The sequence below is a fragment of the Cetorhinus maximus genome, chromosome 21 (genome assembly GCF_964194155.1).
Source record: "Cetorhinus maximus chromosome 21, sCetMax3.hap1.1, whole genome shotgun sequence".
In the NCBI taxonomy this organism is placed as follows: Eukaryota; Metazoa; Chordata; class Chondrichthyes; order Lamniformes; family Cetorhinidae; genus Cetorhinus; species Cetorhinus maximus.
This window is the reverse complement of record NC_135899.1, coordinates 17,913,710-17,929,635: the sequence shown is the minus strand read 5'-3', so window position 1 is coordinate 17,929,635 and position 15,926 is coordinate 17,913,710. Positions and strand designations below refer to the sequence as shown.

General features: G+C 43.5%; 1 protein-coding gene across 1 annotated transcript in view; it reads left to right on the top strand.

The window, feature by feature from the left end:
• Positions 1-15,926, top strand: part of LOC144695447 (E3 ubiquitin-protein ligase TRIM69-like) — an 89,325-nt gene that overhangs the window by 22,509 nt on the left and 50,890 nt on the right. The window lies entirely within an intron of this gene.

Below are 15,926 nucleotides of genomic sequence, written 5' to 3'. Positions count from 1 at the left end.
ATAATTTCACACCGGCTCCCTGCCTCCTGCCAGCTGTAAACTGATGGGTGTGGGTCTCAGTCACAGGTGGAGAGAGAAGCCAGGTTAACATTCCGGGTATAAACCCTGTGTGGGAACTGGGAACTGAAAGATCAGCGAGGACCTCTGTAGGGCTGGGGGAAAGAAGGAGGGGGAGAGAAGAAACAAATAGAAGCTCAATTGTAGAGAGGAACTTACTGGGTAGAATGAGCTGTGAACTGCAGGAACCCGGTGACCTTCCTGCCTGTAATGTTGCTCCACAGGCGGAAGGTGGTGGGACATCAGCTTGTTTGAGATGAATCAGTTCAGTGATTCTCAAACTGGGGTCCGGGGAGTCTTTCCCGGGGGTCCAGGAAATAATTTCTCCAGAGGGTGGGAGAGAGAGAGAAAAGCACAAGAGGGTGAGGAAGTGAAGTGGGGGAAATAACAAGCTCCCCGCTTTGTATAAATTCCCAGGAGTGAGTGTTATTCCTGCATGAGCAGCTGTCAAGATTTCCAACCACAAACCTCCCGAATTCTCTCCCTTCTTCACGGTGATGGACATTTCGGCTGTCATGGTTTTCAGCGGTGAGTCTGATATTTCCTTTCGGTAGGAGGGGAGGTGGAAGTCCAGCTGCTGCTGTGATACTCGTCCGTCTTCAATTTGGACTCAGTGAGCAAGTGCCGTTATCATGCTGTCTGGCCTGCTGAGTATTTCCATCATTTTCTGTTTATATTAATCTCTTATTGGTTTGTTTCTTGTAACCGCGATAAAACTGTTATCTTGACTTTCTTCAAACTCTCACCATGTTTCAATAACACTGAGAAACTGGACTCGGTTGGTACACGCCTGTAAATATTGCCCAGACTGTCAAATTCAAGTGGGTACTCTGTAATAAAATTGGAGGGGTGTTTCCGGTTTGTTTTACACTAAAATGTGAACGTGCTTTGAGACTGTTTGAGCATGTAAATGATGTGACACTGTTGTGAATACTGATGTGATAGTCTGTCTGTATTGAACGTGATGTGTGAACTGATCGGGTATGTATGCCATTAACAGGCAGTGTTAACCACGTGAAAAGTAGTTCAGTTGCTGCATTATAATGTTTGTCATGGGCTTTCTCTTGTACTGACGCACCTTTGAGTGCAACATGATCATTTGAATATCATTGCAATTTCTGTGATGGTCATTTTGAAATGTTCTTTCAGATATTTTAGGAATAAAGTATACTTTGCAAAAAGAAGTGGAGTCACAGTTATCATTTATCTGTGGTTTGTCTGCTCTGTCTCATCACTTTCCCCGTCAGTGAAATAGTCCTTAAATAACTAGTATGTAGTTACATATTTTATTAAAAACATTATTAAGTCTCTCTGTACATGTAACCTGTTCATATTATCATTTTTATATAGAATTATAATTTACATTGGAAGTCCATGATTACATTTGTAAATTTGTTCTTCAACCAAAAGAACCTGAAAACGAGTGGAATAGAAGCAGTTTTCTAAAAAAAGGACACAGTTCATCATTAAATCTGAGAAGCAGAAACTAAACATGTTGTTTGTTTTATTTACAAATTGTTCCAGAGTCTGGATTCTTACAGCCCCCATTCCAAATTTACCTGGATGATTTGAAGAGCTTCTGGCTGGATTAAATGGAGTGACTGTTGCCTGTAAATTGTTCGGAAGTTTACTCTGGTACTTCAGCCATCACTACTGTGGATAGGGACCTGAGATGGGCAGTGGGAATGCCAGCCTGCTTCAGGTGGGAAGCAATGCAAAATCATAAAATCACAATGCACAGACTGTGGTCAGTCAGCCCTCTCTGTATAGAGAGGCACTCTGATAGAGCTATTCAACTGGTCCCAGTCCAGTTCCTTTTCCCCCACAGCCAATCCCTTTTTGAAAGTTAGTTTTGAATATTGTTTCCACCACACTGGCAGGCAGTAAATTCCAGATAATAACTGGCTGCGGGAAAATCTGTATTCATCTCACTCTGGATTTTTTTTAAACAATACCTTACATCTGTATCCTTTGGTTGCTGAACCTTCTGCCACTGGAAACAGTTTCTCCCTATTTTCTCAAAACCTTTCATGATTTTGAACTTCTCTATTAAATTTTCCATTAAAGTTCCCTGCAGAGACACTGGTCATAATCTTCCAATCCCCTTAGGTAGAGGAGAGGAGCCAGAGGACTGGAGATATGTAAATGTTTCATCCTTGTTCAGAAACGGTCTAAGAATAAATCCAGCCTCTCCAGGTAAGACAGTTTAACCCCTGTGCTGGGAAAGCTTTTAGAAGTGATAACCTTGGACACAGTTAAAAAACACGTAGACAATTGTGTGGAGTACTTAAGGAAAGCCAGCCCGGATTTCTCAAAAGAAATGTGTCCAACCAACTTGACTGAGTTTTCTAATGTGGTAACAGGTAGGATTGATAGGGTAACATGGCTAATGTGCTATTTCTAGACTTCCAAAAAGGCATTTGAAAAAAGTCACATAATATGCTAACACGAAAATTTGAAGCCCGTGGGATAAAATGGGCAGTGACAGTATGAATATGAATTTGCCTCAGCAGCAGAAACAGGTATGGTGAATGGTTATTTTTCAGACTGGAGTAGTTTTACAGTGTTGTTCCCAAGAGGTCGGTGTTATGACAAGGCAGATGATGTGTGCCGGGCGGACCACATCCACACGGGAAACTTGGTCACTCTATCACAATGATTTTACAATTTGTATTTATTACGAGAAGATGTGTGCACTAAATTCAGAAATAATGTGTCCACTAAGACTTTAGAGATCTTAAAAATGAAATTAGAGTATTTATTAACAAAATAAAAGATTTTAAACACATAAATCAGACTACAAATTACTTACTCCTATACCAACTCCTAACATTCCTAATATTAACCTGATTCCCAGCTACACATCCCCCTTTAAGGCAACAGAACAAAACAGATTTTAGAATTTAAAAAAACCAGCAAGTTAACACAGTACCCACTAGACAGTGGAATTCCAAATGGCCTCCCCAACTTCAGTTACTTTACATAGCAGACTTATGCACAAATGGCTGGGGGCTTCTTGAAGGCAGGAATGTGAGCGGTGAGTAGGATGTTTAGAGGCTTCAAGGCAATTTAGACGAATTGAGTGATTGGGAAAATATATGTCAGATGTAGTATAATGTGGATAAGTGTGAAGTTAACCACTTCCCTAGGAAAAACAGAATGACAGAATATTTTTTAAATGGTGTCAGATTGGGAAATGTTGATGTACAAAAGGACCTGGGTGTCCTTGCATACCAATCACTGAAAGCAAGCATGCATGTGCAGCAAGCAGTTGCAAGAGGACTTCAGTACAGGGGTAAGTATGTATTCCTGCAGCTATACAGGGCCTTGGTGAGACCACAACTGGAGTATTGTGTGCAGTTTTGATCTCCTGAGCGGAGAAAGAAAACTTGCCATACAGGCAGTGCAGCGAAGGTTCACCAGACTGATTCCTGGGAATACCGTATGAAAAGACATTGGGTCGAGTGGGCCTGTATTCACACGAGTTTAGAAGAATGAGAGGGGATCTCATCGAAACATGTAAAATTCTGACTGGGCTGGACAGGCTGGATACAGGGATGATGTTTCCTCTGGCTGCGAGGTCTAGAACAAGGGTTCTCAATCTTAGGATGCAGGGTATGCCATCTAGGACTGAAATGAGGAGAAACCTCTTTGCACAGAGGGTGGTGAATTCTCTACCACCGAGGGCTGTGAAGGCCAATTCACTGAATATGTTGAAGAAGGAATTAGATAGACATCTGGACACTAAAGTCGTCAAAGGGGCTGGGGAGAGATCTGGACTATGACGTTGAGATTGAGGATCAGCCATGATCATATTGAATGGTGGAGGAGGCTCGAAGGGCGAATGAGCTACTCCTGCTTCTATTTTTCTATGTTTTTCCACTCCTGTTAGATCTTACATGGCCCTCTCCTCACATAGCCTTTCATTCTCCTTTAATTTTCCCTTTGATATGTAAATTCAACTGTTTGATATTACTCTGAAACGTTAAACTCTGAAAAGGAAGGTAAAAAACAAAATATTTTTCAGGCACATAAATAAAAATAGGAAGGCTGGGATGGAAATAGGACCATTAAGGGATAGATAGGATAATGCCACAGATAAGGATAGAGACAGGGCAGAAATATTAAATGATTACTCGACCCCTCAGGCTGTATGGCTCACAATGAATGTATGTAGTGAATACTAAATGTATCATGATTGTATTGAAGCACCTCAGAGTGCAACATGATGTAGGTTGATAACTCCAATACCATTGCACTGTCTGACTGTCATGACCAGGTTGAAATGATTGTAATATTCATGGATTGTATTGAAACACCTCATGATCCATGTGTTAAAGTTGAATCTGATTGCACTTTTTGTGATGGCGATTTAGAAATGTTTGTAATGTGCTTTCAGATATTTTATGAATAAAGTATATTTTTCTAAGTAAATTAAATGATTATTTAATTTCAGTATTTAACAGGGAGCTAGAACAGGTAGACATGATATTGATTAATAATCTAAGTCTTCAAGTAAGTGCAATTAAAATAAGCGAAAAGGGATCGAATCAAACTCAAAGAGGATAAAACCCTGGCCCAGAAGTTTCACGCCCAGACATTTAAAGTAAATCTAGGGAATAGATAGCAGAGGTATTACTGCAGATTCAAAATATTTTTTTGAGGAAAAGGTGTAGTGCTAGAGGACTGGCGGATAGCGAATGTAATTCCTGTTCTTAAAAAGGCAGGACAGAATGTGACTAGGGAATAGTCGATCAGTCAGCTTAATGTTGGTGCTAGAAGAAATAATGTAATCCCTACTAGAGACAGGAAGAGCTTCGAACAAAAAAAAAGAATCATGAGCATGGATTTCAAAAGGGAAAATCTTTCTTGACCAAAGTAATGAAATTTTAGGAGGAGGTAACAGAGACAGTAGACAATGGTAATGTAGTAGATGCAATTTACCTGGATTTTCAAAAGGCCTTTGACAATGCCTCTTACAATAGGCTACTGAATAAAGTCAGAAAATATGGAGGTCAGGGGAGAAGGGAAGAATGGATTGCTAGCAGGTAGTAAGCAGAGGGCAGTTATTCAGAGTGGCAGAAAGTGGGAAATAGTATTTGACAAGGATCAGTATTGGCCCCACTGCAGTTGATAATTTGCATTAATATTTTGAACTTCAGAATCAGAAACACAATTTATAAATGGATGACGTGTCTTTATATGTGCATGTGTGCATACGTGTGTGTCTGTGTGCACGCGCGTGCGCGCGCATATATGCGTCTGTGTACGTGTGTCTGTGAGAGAAACAATTAGTCAGTCAGTCAATACTGGGGAGGGAAAGGCTGAAGAGAAACAAACCAACCAGGAGGGCTTCTTTTTGAAGGGATCAAATTGATAATTAGGGAAGTTAAACTAAATTTATTTCAAACTTTGGTTAGATCATACTTACAGTACTGCACGTGGCTCTGGTCAATTTATTATTAAAAATGAGAGAGGAACTGGGGAGAGTGCAGAGAGGATTTAAAATTTCTGCCATTTCCGCCAACTCCAGCATGATGCCACCACCAAAGACATCCTCCCTCCACCCACCCTGACGACATTCCGTAGGGACTGTTCCCTCCGGGACACCTTGGTCCAGTCCTCCATGACTCCCAACACCTTAACCCTCCTCCCATGGCACCTTCCCATACAATCACAGAAGGTGCAATGCCTGTCCCTTTTGTCCCCCCCACTCCTCACCGTCCAAGGGCCCAAATACTCCTTTCAAGTGAAGCAGTGCTTCACTTGCATTTTCCTCAATTTGGTCTACTGCATTCGCTGCTCCCAATGATGTCACATCTACAATGGAGATACCAAACGCCGACTGGGTGACAGCTTTGTGGAACACCTTCAGTCTGTCTGCAGACAAGACCCAGAACTTTCTGTCGCTAGCCATTTCAACACACCATCCCACTCTCATGCCCACATGTCCATCATGGGCCTGCTGCAATGTTCCAGTGAAGCTCAACGCAAAATTGAGGAACAGCGCCTCATCTTCCGACTAGGCACTTTACAGCCTTCCGGACTTAACAAGGAGTTCAACCACTTCAGATCATGAACTCGCTCCTCCATCCTTACCCATTTTAATCCCCTTTTCCCCAAATATCTAATTTTAAATTTTAATTTATATACATTCATTTTTTCCTACCCATTACTATTATTATTTAAAAAATTTATTTCCATTCATTGTTTTATCCCCACCTTTTAGCCTATTTTGATCTTTTCGCCCACACCATCACCCCACCCCCCCACCCCACCCCCATTAGGGCCAAATGTAACTTGCTTATCCTGCTTTCTTTCATTAATGCCACCATTAGCACTTCCTTTAGCCAGTATTAAGACCATAAACACCCCATTTGAAATTTTGTTTATGACATCTATTGCAATACCTCCTTTGCCTCCACCTATCACTGACCTACTATCCAGCTTCATCTGTCTCACCCCCTTAAACAGTATATATTTCACCACATTTCTACTTCTCTTCAGTTATGAAGAAATGTCACCATGGACTCGAAACGTTAACTCTATCCTTCTCTCCACAGAAGCTGGCAGACTTGCTGAGTTTTTCCAGCAATTTTTGTTTTTATTAACCAAAATGAACGTTAATCCTACAGAAAGTGAGTCTGGGGAATTAATAATAGAAAATAATGAGATGGCAGATGAATGGAACCGACATATTGCATTAACCTTCACTATTGAGGATATAAGTAACCTCCCAGAAATCACTGTATCTCAGGAAATGGAGGGGAGTGAGGAACTCAGGAAAATTACAATCACCAGGGAAGTGGTATTGAGCAAACAGTTGGAGCTGCGGTCTGACAAATCCCCGGACCCTGTGGATTTCATCCTAGGGTCTTAAAAGAAGTGACTAGTGAGATAGTTGATGCATTGGTTGGTGGGGTGGGTGGGGGAGATGAACAGAAGGGAAGGTCTCTGATAAAATAGAAAACAGGACAGATTAAATGCTGCAAAGTGTCTTTACGAAGTAAGTCTGGAATGAGATGCAGTGGTTTCTGTCGAGTTTCTTCCTGAGCAGTTCAGTGACACAGGACCCTGTGCTCTACAGGTTGTTCCCAGGGACGCACACCGAGATAAACATCAATTCCTGTTCGACAGGTACTAGAAACTGTACTACTATTGTTTTCAAAATATGAACTTTATTCATAAAGTTAAGGTAAATTACATGACAGTTCCAATTTGACATCACATAAAGTGCAACACAGATCTATTTTGTTTAATGCAGCCTATGACATTCTGAGATACTTCAGCACGCTCACAAACAGATTACAAATAGATTTACAATTCTCGTTTCATATCAAACATTCCCTGGTACGTTGTCTGGGGAAAAGAAAATTAAATGACAGGACAGAAAATAATTGAGGGGAAAATGCACAAACATTGAGGAAAACCAGACACTGAGTATCACTCACCTGTACATCATGTGACACAGCGCTCTCTCCCCCTCATTCACTTTGTGAACCACATAGGGACACCCGGCAGACACAGCCTGTGCTGATGGGGAGCCTTGCTCGCCTGTACACATACATTATCTTGTACTCCATGTCGGTGATTTTACAATGATATAAAGGCATCAATTGCACATAAGTGATTGTGTAAATATGCTGTGGGTTCATTTATTGAGGCGAGGAACATGGGGACAGATATACATGGCTAGAAACATTGAAGGCATCAGCAGCAGAACTGTCTGTTGTGTGCTCTGCTCACTATCAAAAGTGAAACTAAAGCTAGATTGCATGACACACTTCCCTTCTAGCGATGATAGGCAGCTATCTCGTAAAGACATATTACAGCATTCCCCCTTTTTAAAGGTACTTTAACCCCTTCCAAAGAAGTGTAACTACTTACAATACTTGTTCATGTTTAGTTACCTAATGGTATAACATGAGCGTATCGAACGGATGAATCTATGAGTCCCTGAAGGGTAAAGGCAATCTGCTGGTACGCCCAGATCCTATGATGGTAACTTTATCTGGAGGTGTATTTAATTGCTCACAGTGACCTGCGGGATTGTCAGACTTGCATTTTGTATTTTGGTTTCATTAGGGATCTTTTCCTAAATGCAATATGAATGTACGGTGGTTGAGGAACTGGAATAGATCTGATTTCTCCTCAGCTACGTCTCACCATTGTGCCTTTTTGTGTCATGACTTCATAGGACCCTGGTTCTGAACCAATCTTTGACGCGTCGGCTGGTTGCCACGTACCCTTCTGTGGGCCCCTGGACGTGAACTTGTCCCAACTGTAAACTTGGCAGTTCTGTACCCACATTTTTATCAAGACATTGGCCGTCTTCTCTTGCAGTTTTAAAAGTTGCTCTCTAGTCTTTTAGACAGTAGAATGGGTAAGAGTCCGTAAATTGGTATGCACTGGACGGCCAAACAAGATCTGTGCCAGTTACAGAATAATTCCACTTAAAGGTGTCACTCTTGGATGTAACATTGCAATGGGCAGATCTTGCTTGGTCTGTCTACATTTGAGAATTAGGGATTTCACTGTGCAAATCATTCATTCATCTGGGCCATTAGATAAAGCTAATATCAGGTCATAAAGATTCCAGTTTGATGAGCTGCCTGCCTTTAGAAATGACTTACCGGGAGGTGCCTGACTTATCCCAATATGGCCAAAATGATCTTATGTGCTCGTGGAGGTACTGAATTGAATCAGGCCATCCGTTTTGCACAGTTTCTGTAGTGTCAACTTTCACCATTTCTTCTTGTAGCTGCTAGCATTTGTTTTGCACAAAATGTTCTGGATCAATTCACAGACTTGCAGACTTGTTCTGGATCAATTGACAGACTTGCATTCTCCTGCAAGCATAATGTTGCAGCTCACTTTTAATTGACAATTATGTCTAAACATCCTGGATATTTCGATTTTAGTTCATGAACTGAGGTGACAGGCGTAGTTTCTGAGTTTGATCTGCCTTGTGAGGTCTGATTGATTCCATGGATTGTTGCTAGTGTGTGGTCATGGCATGCTGGTACACCTATGGACTCAGGGCCTTTAGTCTCCATGATGTAGAACATCTGTGTCACCAGGAGGATTGACTGTACTTACAGTCCAGGAGTATGATCCTGCACATGGAATTCGTGAGTTGTTGTATGCTGAGTGTTTCACAGCAGTGGGTTTTGCCATGTCTACAGATATGTGTCTTTTAGAATTAGTAGGGGTAGCATGTTGGCACTTGCCCCTGTGTCAATCTTGACCAAGAATGAATCCTTACCAACTTTCTTAGGGCAGCTAATTCAAATCTTGGCAAACACTTCAGATGGAGAGATGGCATCAATGCTTTCCACAAGATTGACGGTGTGAAATAGGTGCTCTTCACTCTCCATCTCATTGTGCACATCGTCATTTTCTTGTTTGTCAATCACTTCGTGTATATGTTTCTGGCGGGATACCAGCTGGCCATCCTCATTGCTGAAAAGTACCTGTTGCATGCAGGTTGTTTGGATCAGCGCACGGCTCTTTGTAGCTGCATCAGCCTTTGCTCAAGTGTACAGCCTCTGCCAACGGCCCTTTCTACACCACATGCCTTACAGAATCAATGAAAAGTTGAGCATTACCTTGGTGCATGCAGAAGGCTACACCCTCCACATGTCCTGCTAGGTTTGGGTTTCCTAGTGAGTGCTTCAACAACTGGGTTGTACTTTGGACCTGTAAGTTTCATCAAACTGTGAGGATCGCTTCGTACTTACATCCGTCCTCTTCAGCCGCTCTTGAATGCTACACCTTTTTGGCTTGTCTAACAGAACTTCCTGGAATCCTTCCATGGGAGTGGATGTGATCAACAACTCAACAATTCTGCCTGCTAGCTCTGCATTTGAAAATCACAGAACGTACCCTTTTCTCTGCACCTGCTGATGAAGTGGTCTATGGATTCTGTAAATAAAACAAAAATAGCCGGAAAAACTTAACAGGTCAGACAGCATCGACGAAGTTGAATACAGTTGTAGTGTCGAGTCCATATGACTCTTCATCAGAACTAAAGAAAAATAGAAATGAGGTGAAATATAAGCTGGTTGATGGGGGTGGGACAGGTGAAGCTGGATAGAGGGCCATTGACAGGTGGAGGCAAAGAAGAGATTGCCAAACATGTCATAGACAAAGGGACAAAGGATTTTTATGGTAATGATATTATCTAAGGAATGTGCTAATGGTGACATTAAGGGTAGAAAGCAAGACGAGGAAGTGACAAATGGCCCGAGTGGGGGTGGGGTGAGGGGAAGGGATCGAAATAGGCTAAAAGCTGGAGATAAAACAATGGATGGGAATAAATTTACCATTAATAGAAATTGGTGGGAAAAGGAAAATATACTTAAAAAAATATATTTTAAAAATGACAAATTATTAGAAAAAAGGGGGATCGGAAAGGGGCTGAGGATGGAGGACAGAGGTCATGCGCTGAAGTTGTTGAACTCAATGTTAGGCCCGGAAGGTTGAAAAGTGCCTAATCGGAAGATGAGGTGCTGTTCCTCCAGTTTGCGTTGAGCTTCACTGGAACATTGCAGCAGGCCAGGGACGGATATTTGGGCATGGAGGGTGTTGTCGAAATGACATGAACTCTAATTGATGAAGCCAGAAGTTGAACCTGATTCTGCACCAGTCACCCAATATCTTTCGGGGATCCTTTAGCTCTTCTGCTGTTGATCCTGACGTGTTCAGCCTGTGTAGACCGACAATAACATTATCTTGCCCCCTCACATTCTGTGAACCAGATGCTGATCAAAAGGGAATTGAATAAATAATAAAAGAAAAATGAAAAATATCATTTCAGGAGCCGATTTGGCATTGGGATTTAAAAGCCTAAAGACATTTTAGAAGCAGCTCGCTGCTGCAATGGAGGACTCATTTATTTCTGGGTGAATGAATTTAAAAAGCGTCTCTTCCTCAAAACCGTTTCTCTTGCTTATGCCACCCTCTGCTGGCTGTTGGACGTTAGTACACAAGCATAGAGGAAATCATGATAAATGCAGTGAGTGCAGAGCGACCTCAAATGCCAATGTTAAAATAAAAGCAAAACACTGCGGATGTTGACGATCTTGGACTTCGAAACGTTAACACTGTTTGCTTCTCCACATACATGTGTCCTTTATGTGTTAATTTTTCGAGTACTTTGTAGAACATGCAACAGCGGTCTCTGTTGGTGAACAAATATGTTACAGTAAATTCTGACATTAATTAGTTAATCAGAGGAGAGCGCAAATGCAGTCCTCCAGCTCACACAAATTTTACAGTCGAGAATCCCGCATTTGGAGACATCGCAGGTGTCAGCACACTCGAAGTGCAATGGGCTGACCTCGTCCTGTGAGAACCATCTCTTTTTTGGACAAATATACTTTATTCATTAAATATCTGGAAGAACATTACAAAACATTTCTAAATCGCCATCACAAAAAGTGTATCAAATTCAACTTTTAGACATGGATCACGAGCTGCTTCAATACAATCAATGAATATTACAGTCATTTCAATATGGTCATTACAGACAGTCAGACAGTGCAATGATATTGGAGTTATCAACATACATCCTGTTGCACTCTGAGGTGCTTCAATACAATTATGATACATTTAGTATTCACTGCATACGTTCAATGTGAGCCGTACAGCCCAAGGGATCTATACAATTCCCAGTCTCTCGGTGCACTATGGCAGAAAGGTCTTAGTCAGCGACCTTTCCCCATTGGGCCTTTGCAGCGGCTGCCCCAAGCTTTAGTGCGTCTCTCTGCACATAGCCCTGGGACCTTGGAATGTGCCAGTCTGCAACACACGGTCGGGGACAACTATGCACTGGAAGACCAACAAGCTTCGTGCAGACCAAAGAGTGTCTTTCACCGAGTTGATGATCCTCCAGCTGCAGTTGGTGATTGTCTCGGTGTGTATCCCTGGGAACAGCCCTGAGAGCACAGAGTCCTGTGTCACAGCACTGCTCGGGATGACCTCGGCAAAAACTACGGCATCTCTCTCCAGACCTTCTTTGCAAAGGCACAATCCACAAGGAGGTGAACAAAAGCCTCCTGCCCGCCACACCCACCCCCCCCCCCCCCCCACCCCACCACCACACAGCCACCTCGAGGGCAAGTTGCAGAGAGGGTGAGATTCTTGGCCTGTAGGAAGGATCTGACGGGGAGGCACCTTGGTGCCTGTTGGAAAGTTCTGGCGATGAGGCATTCTGCCAAATGACTTTGACAGTCTGCTCGGGGAACCATCGGACAGGATCCAACATCTCCTTTTCCTGCAGGGCCTCTAAAACATTACGTGCCGACCACTGCCTGATGGAATTGTGGTCAAAGGAGTTTCTCTGCATCAATTTTTCCACAAGGGACAGGTGGTACGGCACGGTCTAACTACTTGGAGCATTCCGCGGCAGCGTAGCCAGACCCATCCTTCGCAACACGGGGGACAGGTAGAACCTCAGCAAGGAGTGACACTTGGTGTTTGCGTACTGAGGGTCTACGCACCGCTTGATGCATCCACACACAAAGGTGGCCATCATGATGAAGGTGATGTTGGGCACGTTTTTTCCCCATTATCTAGAGGCTTGTACATCGCATCCCTGTGGACACGATCCATTATCGAACTCCAGATAAAGCGAAAGATGGCTCGGGTGATCGCCATCGCTCAGGAGTCTGGAATGGGCCAGGCCTGCGACACGTACAGCAACAGCGAGAGTGTCTCACACCTGATGACCAGGTACTTACCTGAAATGGAGAGGGAGAGTTGCTGCCACATGCCCAGTTTTCTTTCCACCATAGACACTCGCTCCTTCCAGTTTCTAACACATGCCCCGTTCCCTCCGAACCATATCCCCAGCACCTTCAGGCCGTCTGACCTGACGGTGAAGGGGACAAAGGATCAGTCAGCCCAATTCCCAAAGAACATGGCCTCACTATTCCCATGATTTACCCTGGCTCCCAAGGCCAGTTCAAACTGGTCGCAGATGTTTATCAGTCTGCGCACCGACAGCAGATCCAAGCAGAAGACGGTGACATCGTCCATGTACAGGGAGTCTTTGACCTGAGTGCCTCCACTGCCTGGGATCGTCACTCCTCTTATGCCCTGATGGACTCAGCAAATGGTTCTATGCAACACACAAACAGAACAGGGGAGAGAGGGAAGCCCTGCCTGACTCCAGATTTAATTGGAAAGCTTTCTGATTACCACCCATTGACTTGAGACTGCGCTACTGATGTTAGTGTAGAGCAGTTGGATCCAGTTGCGGAATCCCTCCCCAAACCCCATTTTGGAAAGCACATCCACCATGTAGGTGTGTGATATTCTGTCAAAGGCCTTCTCCTGATCCAGGCTGATGAGGCAGGTATCCACACCCCTGTCCTGCACATAGGTAATCGTATCCCTGAGCAGTGCAAGGCTGACTGAGATCTTCCTGCCGGGCACAGTGCAGGTCTGGTCAGGGTGGATCACCAACTCCAGAGCAGACTTGGCCCGATTGGCGATGACCTTGGATAGAATCTTATAGTCCACTTTCAACAGTGAGAGGGGTCGCCAATTTGTAATTTCCTCCCTTTCCCCCTTGTGCTTGTAGATGAGGGTGATGATGCCTTTCCTCATGGATTCTGACACACTACCAGCCAGGAGCATACTCTCGTACACTTCTAGCAGGTCTGGGCTGATCCAGTCCCACAGAGCCGAATACAACTCAGCCGGTAAGCCATTGCTTCCGGGAGTCGTACACTTCTCGAAGGACTCAAGGGCCTTAGTCAGTTCGTCAGGTAATAGCGGTTTGTCCAGGCTCTCCCGCTTGGAGCAACAGTTAGAACTTGGTGGTTGGGGTAAGGTTGCTGAGGAAGTTTTTGGAGTCACAAAGATGTTGTTTATTGTAAAAGCTAAATACAGCTCTGAAGAAGGGTCATAGAGACTCGAAACATTAACTCTGTCTGTCTCTCCACAGATGCTGCCAGGCTTGCTGAGATTTTCCAGCATTTTCTGTTGTTTCTGATGTAGTTTTTTGTCTCCAGGAGAGGTGATTAGAGCCCTGGGGAGCATCCAAGCAGAGAATTAAAAGGTCCATTATTGGGGTTTATGTGGGGGTTATTGGTTTTCAGGATAATGTTAGTGGGGAAACAGGGGTGGTTATTGGGGTTCCGGGTAATGTTAGTGGGGACTGGGCGATTATTGAGGTTCAGGGTAATGTTATTGGGGGCAGGGGCTATTGGGGTTCAGGAAAATATTTTTGGGGGCACTGGTGGATTATTGGTGTTCAGGGTAATGTTAGTGGGTAGAGGGGGTTATTGGTGTTTAAGATAATGTTAGTGGGGGCGGGGAATTATTGGGGTTCAGGGTAATGTTGTTGGGATGGGGGGTTATTAGGGTTCAGGATAATGGTATTGGGGGCACCGGGGTATTACTGAGATTTAGGATAATGTTCCTGGGGACACCGGGGTATTATTGGGGTTCAGGATAATGTTAGTGGGGACACGGCAGGGGGTTTATTTGACATCACGGTGTGGTCGTGGGCGTGATGGGGTGTGAGGCAGACTCGCTCGAACTCACTGAGGGAATGCTGCCTGCACTATGGATATTCCCCATTTGGTGGCGTCACTCCCTCACCTCTCAGGCTGACTCCTCATTCTGCTCTCTCCAAAACTCAGGCATCTTCACTGCAAAACAGTCCTGAGCTGTTCCCAAGGCATTCTCAACGCTTCACTCAGTTTGTCTCCTTCAATATTTTTTTTTCAAAAAGAGAAGTCTTTTTCTCCCTTCCTTTCTGTCCCACCCCTCTGTGCCGCCCAAATTTCTCTTTGAATTGCTGGGTGGCCCTGGGGTTAACCCCCACTGGTTTTGAGGTTAGGTTGGAGAAGCTAGGCTTGTTCTCCCTGGAGCAAAGGTGGTGGGTCTAATAGAGGTGGACAAGATTATGACAGGTTTAGATAAGTTAGGCAAAGGAAGGCCGCTGCCATTAGCTCCCATATACAAGGACTAGTGTCTGTAAGTGTGGCGGGAAGCAGAGACAGAGATTCCGTTTGACTGGGGATCTGACAGGCCACTCACTTCGTTCCCCTGTAGACTAGTGAGGACGGGGATGATGTGTAACAGGGACTTGGCAAGAGATGGGATATATGCTGTAGCGTTACAGATGAATTGAAGTTTATGTTTGGCAGTGGGCGGGTTACTGGCGATGGGAACATTGGAATAGTCAGGACTGGAGTCAGAGTGATGGCTGAGTGTGTCAGTCAGGCTGAAGTCTGGGCAAAGCTGGACAATGTTACAGGAATGGAGTTTTTGTGATCACAGGGTCAGCAGTTCATTTCCGGGTTGGAGCATCATCGATATGTGTGAAAGACAGCGCACTGATTAACTAGCCTAACATAGTGCAAATTAATAATGTTGTCTTATCTCTTTGTTCATTATCTCCCATTTAACCAGTGTCAAAACTTGTACAGAATCCAAAAGTGCTGTATCCTCAAGAACATTTCCCTTGCATGAAAACAGGTTTTGGAACTTATGGTGTAAACAAAAATCTTCACTTGGAAGCATATACTTACGCAAAGACATGTGGCAGGTCAGAATATTGGAAAGAATATAAAGAACAGCAAAAATGACAAAAAAAATAATGAGGAGGGAAAAATTAGAGTTTGAGGGAAAGCTCGCTAGTAATATAAAGACATATAGTTAGAATTTCTATAGACATTTAATTAAAAGAGTTTAGAAAGTGAGTGTTGGTCCATTAGAGAGTGAGTCTGGGGATTTGATAATGGAAAGTAGGGAGTTGCTGGATGAATTAAACAGATATTTTGCTTTGGTCTTCAATGTGGAGGACATAAGTAACATCCTGGAAATAGCTGTAAATCAGGAAATGGAAGGAA